The sequence below is a fragment of the Zingiber officinale genome, chromosome 7B, assembly GCF_018446385.1.
Source record: "Zingiber officinale cultivar Zhangliang chromosome 7B, Zo_v1.1, whole genome shotgun sequence".
Classification (NCBI taxonomy): domain Eukaryota; kingdom Viridiplantae; phylum Streptophyta; class Magnoliopsida; order Zingiberales; family Zingiberaceae; genus Zingiber; species Zingiber officinale.
Genome location: NC_055999.1, coordinates 109,400,874 through 109,407,681, shown reverse-complemented (window position 1 = coordinate 109,407,681; position 6,808 = coordinate 109,400,874).

Sequence of the window (6,808 nt, the reverse complement as noted above, 5' to 3'; positions counted from 1 at the left end):
TTGCTGATCTTCTAAAGACCAGCAACAACGTTGTTGCTGACTTAAAAATTTTGAGAGATCATAACTTTTGACTAAGATTTAACCATGGGACGCATAATATATCAAATTGAAGATCTTTGAACAAGCTTTGATTTGTTATATTATATGTCATGTAATTTAACCTGAATCAAAAGTTATGACATTTAAAAGTTATAACTTATAGTTATAACTATAAATCTCGATTAGGACGGCAATACGGGGATGAATTACCCTGCAAATAAAATTATAACTTCTTTTGTTTTCTTGTTTAGCAAAGACAAGCACAAATTAATTAGTTAGAAATACAATAAACATAAATTAAAGAAGAGGCTGAATTTACTTTGTTTACAACCGGAGAGATTGTTAATCCAAGACAATAAAAGCTTCAATAGAAAGATCACCTTTTGCCTTTGAGTAGCCTCTTACAACGTTGAAAGCATAGAAAAGTAAAAAAACAGAACTGAAAATTAATGCTCAGAATTCGTTAACAAGTGTTGTATTAAACTCCTATGACCATAGCTCTATTTATAGTGTACTGGTCGAATTTATCCATTAGTGATTTGGCAGCTCCGGGTGTGCCAGCGGTGCACTCTAACTGCTTCACAATAGCTCTTCAATGGCTTTAGGATAAAATTTTATCCTCATTCGGGCGCTTGAACCGGTCTGGGTGCCTGGAGTATTGCTGATGTGGGCTCCTAACGTCATCTGCGACAACATCTCAACGAGGCACCTATTCTGTATCAAGCTGGTCTAAGCGCCCGGACCTAGTCCGAATGCCTCGACTTGGTCCAAGAGCTTGGACAAGTCAACTTCGTGTTGACTTGTTCGGCTTCTGCTCCGGTTGTTTGCGTAAATTTTTGACCATCCATAATCGAGCTCACCTGAACCCAACTCTAGCCTTCTCCTCAACCAGGTTTCCTCACCGGTTTCTCGGCCCTCGAATGTCACGCATGTCGTTCTCGTCCACCAGTGTACTCTTCCGTAGCACCTTGTCTCTTGGATGCACCGAGACCGTCAAATCACTTCCCGTGTCATCTTTGTCACTAGCTGTGTCTTCCGCTCGACTTCTTGTGCTCCTGAGTCCTTGCACACTTAGACATAAGGCATCAAAACTGTAAGACCTAACTTAACTCGATTGACCACATCAAAATTAACCCGGAGTACTTACAATCTCCCCTTTTTGATGTACATCAACCCAAGTTAAGTTAAGACAAACAACAATAAAATATTTTAAGAAAATAAATTTGACAATAAGTAAAAGAAATAATTTTACAACAAGTACAAATAAAATTTTGCAAAAATTATGCAATGACTATGCAATAATCTCCCCTTAACTTATTCCCTCTCCCCATTTGATCATATAAAAAAACTAGTAGAGAAAATAGGAAAACTAAATAAAAAATATTAGGAAATATTATTGAGGTTTTAAAAATAATTTTCAGTAATATTACATTTTACCAAAATTAATTTTCAAATGGAATAATTGTTATCAAATAAACCAAAGTTTTGGAAAAAAAAATTAATTTTGAAATTAATTTTATTGTTCAAAAAATATTGAAAATTTTGGTAAATGACAAACATAAGTATTAGTTAAACAGAAATAGTTATTATTAAATTTAAATATTTAAAAATAAATTTTTAATTTAAAAAATCTTTCTGATTTTTTTCAATGTTCAAAATATAACGCTCCTTATCCAAAAAAAAAAATCAGGTTTTCTAAAATTTATCTTCGAAAAAAAAAACAATTTAGATTTAAAATAACATTTTTTGATAAAAAATTCATAAAAATTAGATAATTACCAAAAAAATCTCTAAAATTTTTATTCAAACAAAAAACCTAACTCATTATCACAAAAAAAAGTCAAATTTTTTACAAATATATTTTTGAAATAATTTTAATTTTAAAAATCTTATTTTTTTTATTAGGAAATACATAAAACATAATATTAAGGTAAAAAAAATTGAAAATTTTTATAATAATTTCATTTTTTCACAAAAAAATCTAACACAAAATATGAAAAGAAATCATGTGAAATAATTAATTTTGTAAACAATGTTTAATTTTAAACTAAATATAAATTTCAGCATACATAAAAATTAATTTAATTAGACTAAGTATGATTTAAGAACTCAAAATAAATTTCTACCTACTATGTTTGTCAAATATTTTCTAGGAATATATTGTCTGACTACTTTTATAATTTAGCCCCTATAATTTCTAATATACTATTTTAGCCTTTCATTATATGTAATATTTCTTTTTGGTATTTCTAAAACATTTGAACATGCATGATCTTTTTTAAAATTTCTACTTGTTCTATCAATTTTTAATTTTCATCCTTTAATTTATTAAAAAAATTTATTAAGGAAGCATAGTTCTTCTTCGACTCTATAATTTGACCTAATTTTGCATAAAGATTTACTTAACATTTTGATATATTCATATAATTGGTCAGGAGGAAGCTAACATACCTTACTTATCATGTCATCGAATTCATAGTTTGATTATTCCTCCTTTATTGTTGTATTCTTCAAAAGTTGCTCCCCCTTCATCATTGCTCTCTTTCGAAATGATTTTCTCATCTTCAGGTAGATATTCGACTATTAGTGCAGTTTCAGCAAACTCCTCAATCTCGGATTCTTCTGAAGATGAATTGGTGTCCATCAAGAGTTGAATTCTGATTTTTTTTGTTCTTTGTGGAGTTTCAAGAACTTTCCCAAAGTTCTTTTGCACAAGTGTAGATGTCGATTTTGTTGAGTTCCTTAGTTGGTAGTACACTCAAAAGGTGGAACTCGGCCTTGCCATTTGCCATGAACTCATCGTGCTATTTTTCAATCCAATAGTACTCTTCGAGTTATTCTCCATTCTTGTCCTTGGGTGTTTCAAAATCATATTTAATTATTAATTTAATATTAAAAATTAGTTTTGAAGAATGCCTCCATTCATTGTTTTCAAAACGCGAACTCCTCCTAGAACTCTAGTGGGTAAATGCTAGATCTGGCTATCGTCCCATTACTTTAGTTGGCGGTTGGTCATTCTGAGATGGTTGGACTCTGATACCACTTGTAGGTCTCGATTAGGTCAGCAAGAGGGGGGTGAATTGCCCTACAAATAAAATCACAACTTCTTTTGCTTTCTTATTTAGCAAAGACAAACACAAGTTAATTAGTTAGAAATACAATAAACATAAATTAAAGAAAAGCCAGAATTTACTTGGTTTGCAATCGGGAAGGTTGCTAATGCAAGGCAGTAAAATCTCCAATAGAAATATCTTTTTGTCAAAGGCGAAGTAGTCTCTTACAACGTTGAAAGCGTAGAAACGTTAAAAACGAATTGGAAATTAAAGTTCAGAATTTGTTAACAAGTGTTGTATTAAACTCCTAGGATCAGGGTTCTATTTATAGCCTACTGGTCGAATTTATCTGTTGGCTGACGTGGCAGCTCTGGGTGCCTAGAGTAGGTTGAGGCGTCTCAGTGGTGCACTCTATCTGCTTCACAACGGCTCTTCAACGGATTTAGGATAAAATTTTATCCTCACCCGAGCGTTTGGACTGGTCCGGGCGCTTGGAATGTTATTGACGTGGACTCCTAATGTTATCCACAACAACATCTCAACAAAGCGCCTATTCTGTACCAGGCTGGTCTGGTCGCTCGGACTTGGTCCAGGCACTTGGATTTGGTCCAGATGCCTAGATAAGTCAACTTTGAGTTGACTTGTCCGGCTTCTACTCCGGTGGCTTGGGTGATTTTTCGGTCATCCAGAGTTGAGCTCACTCGAACCCAATTCCAACCTTCTCCACAAGCAGGCTTCCTCCCCAGCTTCTCATCCTTCTAATGTCATGCATGTCCTTATCGTCCACTTGTGTGCTCTTTTGCAGCACCTCGTCCCTCGTATGCACTGAGCCCATCGACTCGCTTCCCGTTCCATCCTTCTCGTTAGCTATGTTTTCTGCTTGATTTCTTGTATTCCTAAGTCCCTGCACACTCAAACACAAGGTATCAAAATCGTAGGATCTAATTTAACCTCGTTGATCACATCAAAACTAACTCAGGGTACTTACAGTAACAACTACAATTTCGTAGTTGCTACAACATGTTGCTAGTCTTCGAAAGACTAACAACAACATTGTTGTTAACTTAAATTTTTAGAGACCATAACTTTTGACTGAAATTGAATCACGAGACACATAATATATCAAATCGAAGATCTTTGAATGAGCTTCAGTTTAATATATTATGTCCTGTGGTTTAATCTCAGTCAAGAGTTATGATCTTTTGAAGATAGGCAATACGTTGTAGCAATTATGAAATGGTAGCTGCTACAACTATAAGTTATAACTTTGAGAGACTATAACTACAAGACACATAATATATCAAATCAAAGCTCATTTAAGATTTTCAATTTGATATATTGTGTGTCTCATGGTTCAATATGAATCAAAAGTTATAACCTCTTAAAATTAAACTTTTAGTTGTAGCAGCTATGATTTTGTAGCTACTACAACATGAATGTTGGGTAAACTTTGAGAAATGATAACTTTTAATTCAAATTTAATCATGTGAAGTACAATATATCAAATTAAAGATCTCTGAATGAGTTTAGATTTGATATATTGTGCGTCTTGTGATTTAATCCCAGTTATGATCTCTCAAAGTTTAAGTCAACATTAACGTTGTTGCTAGTTTTTGAAAATCAGCAACACATTCGAAAATCAGCAACATTGTGTTGTTGACATGTGTTGCTGATTCCAAAAACTTGAAAATCAATAACAATATTATGTTGCTGGTTTTTCGAAACTAGCAACACAGTAAAAAAAACGTGGTTTGATTTTTTTATTTTAGATGAACCGTAAAAGGAAGAGAGAAAAGTAAAAAGAAAGAGAGAAATAAAAAAGAAAGAGTGACAAGTAAAAAGGAAGAGAGAGATTACATTGTTGGGATATTTTTAAAACCACATACGTGATCTAGGAAAAAGCATAATCACTTACGTTGTTTGGCAAATTTCCATTAAACTTGCCTTGTTGATTCTCGTCATAAATACTAATTTTAGCTGACCACATAGGGTGATTTTTTCACATGACAAGGAGTATTTTCCAATAGCCCTTTGCATAGGAAGGTTAAACACCTAACGAAGTATTTTACACTTGTTGAGAATTGACCTCAAGACCTATTGGAGTAACCACTCATGCATGTACCAACTGTATCAACCCATAGAGGCATTTTTAGAACAATTATTGGAGGAAAATATAATATCGCTCACCTCAAACAGTCTAATATTTTCAACCTTAGGATAAGAAATAGGTACATAAATCATTGGGAGGGGGGGAGGTATTTTGCCCTAGCGCAATAATCCTTTTTATGGGAGAGATCAGTCACCCAACGAGGTATTTGCATCACTGGAAATTGACCCTAAGATCTATTGGAACAAACACTCATGTATGTATCAATTGGGCCAATCCATTGGGGGCATTTTTAGAACAATTATTTATTTTATTTTATTTTATCATCAAAACTCTGAAGTTAAGTGCTTGGGCGATAGCAGTACTAGGATGAGTGACCTCTGGAAAGTCCTCATGTTGCACCTCTTTTTGTTTTAATGACATGCCCCCAGGGTAATGGTACAATGTTAGATTCTCCAATGGATAACCAAGAAATCTAAGGTTTGAGTCTTAGCTGTGGTGCACTAGGAGATTTTTTCTGCATTGAAAAGCGGACCTAAGAATGTTGGCCGCCTGAATGTGGATCTATGAGTACTTCTCAATTTATCCTAGTAACTGATAGTAGACTTCCATAGACCAGACCAATTACTCCATAATTAATCAATTCAAAAAATTAAGTATATCTAATGCCAACTAAGAAAAATTAGAACAATTATTGATCTTTGATTTGATGGTACAAGTAATTGTTGTTTTTGGTGTTAAATCAAGAGAAAATTTTTGCTTGTAATTAACGTATAATGGATTAGAATGGGACAAATTAAATTATTGATTGCTCCTTTTGTAAATCATGACAAAATGTGATTCTTCAATCAAATGAACATTTTAAATATTTTTTTTTGAAAAAAAATTGGCACATTACCATTTCGATATTTGGAGCTAATTGATCTTTAAAAAAAATTCATGAACCAGGTAATATATAATTTGAGATGATTGATTTAGTCCTTTAGAAGTTGTTCACTGTTAGTGTAAATCAAGAATCATTCATGGTGAACCGTCAGAAGTCTAATATTAATATTATTGTATGATTGTACGCTCCATTTTAAGAAAAAAACTCCTACAAAATCCTTCCATCTCTCTATCCACGACGTGATGTGGTTGATTACAAGCTCGATATCTAAATGCCAAGATGATAAAATTATTTTCAAGAAATCAAAATTATTTTCAATTTAAGTAACAAGATAAAACCGTAGAAATGATCAGCAAAAACTGCAAGTGTAAAGATCGTCTATAATATATACTATTATATCTGAGCTTTTATATATAAAAAAAAGCTTTAAATTTATGATGGTCATTGTTCAAACGTTCTGAAGGAAAAAAAAACTCAATATTTCTCCTTCATTTTTACTATTTTATCAAAATTATTACACACCAATAGGATGTAATCAAACCGAACCGAGCAATACGTTCACGAGCCACTAAATGAACATATTCACATGTTTACGAACCAAATAATATTAAGCTCAAACTCGGCTCAAATATTTTTAAGCTCGAAATCAAGTTCGAGCTCGGTTGGTTAACTTAATCAAATGAACTCGAACGAACTTTTTTTCAAACCAAGACCTGAATAGCT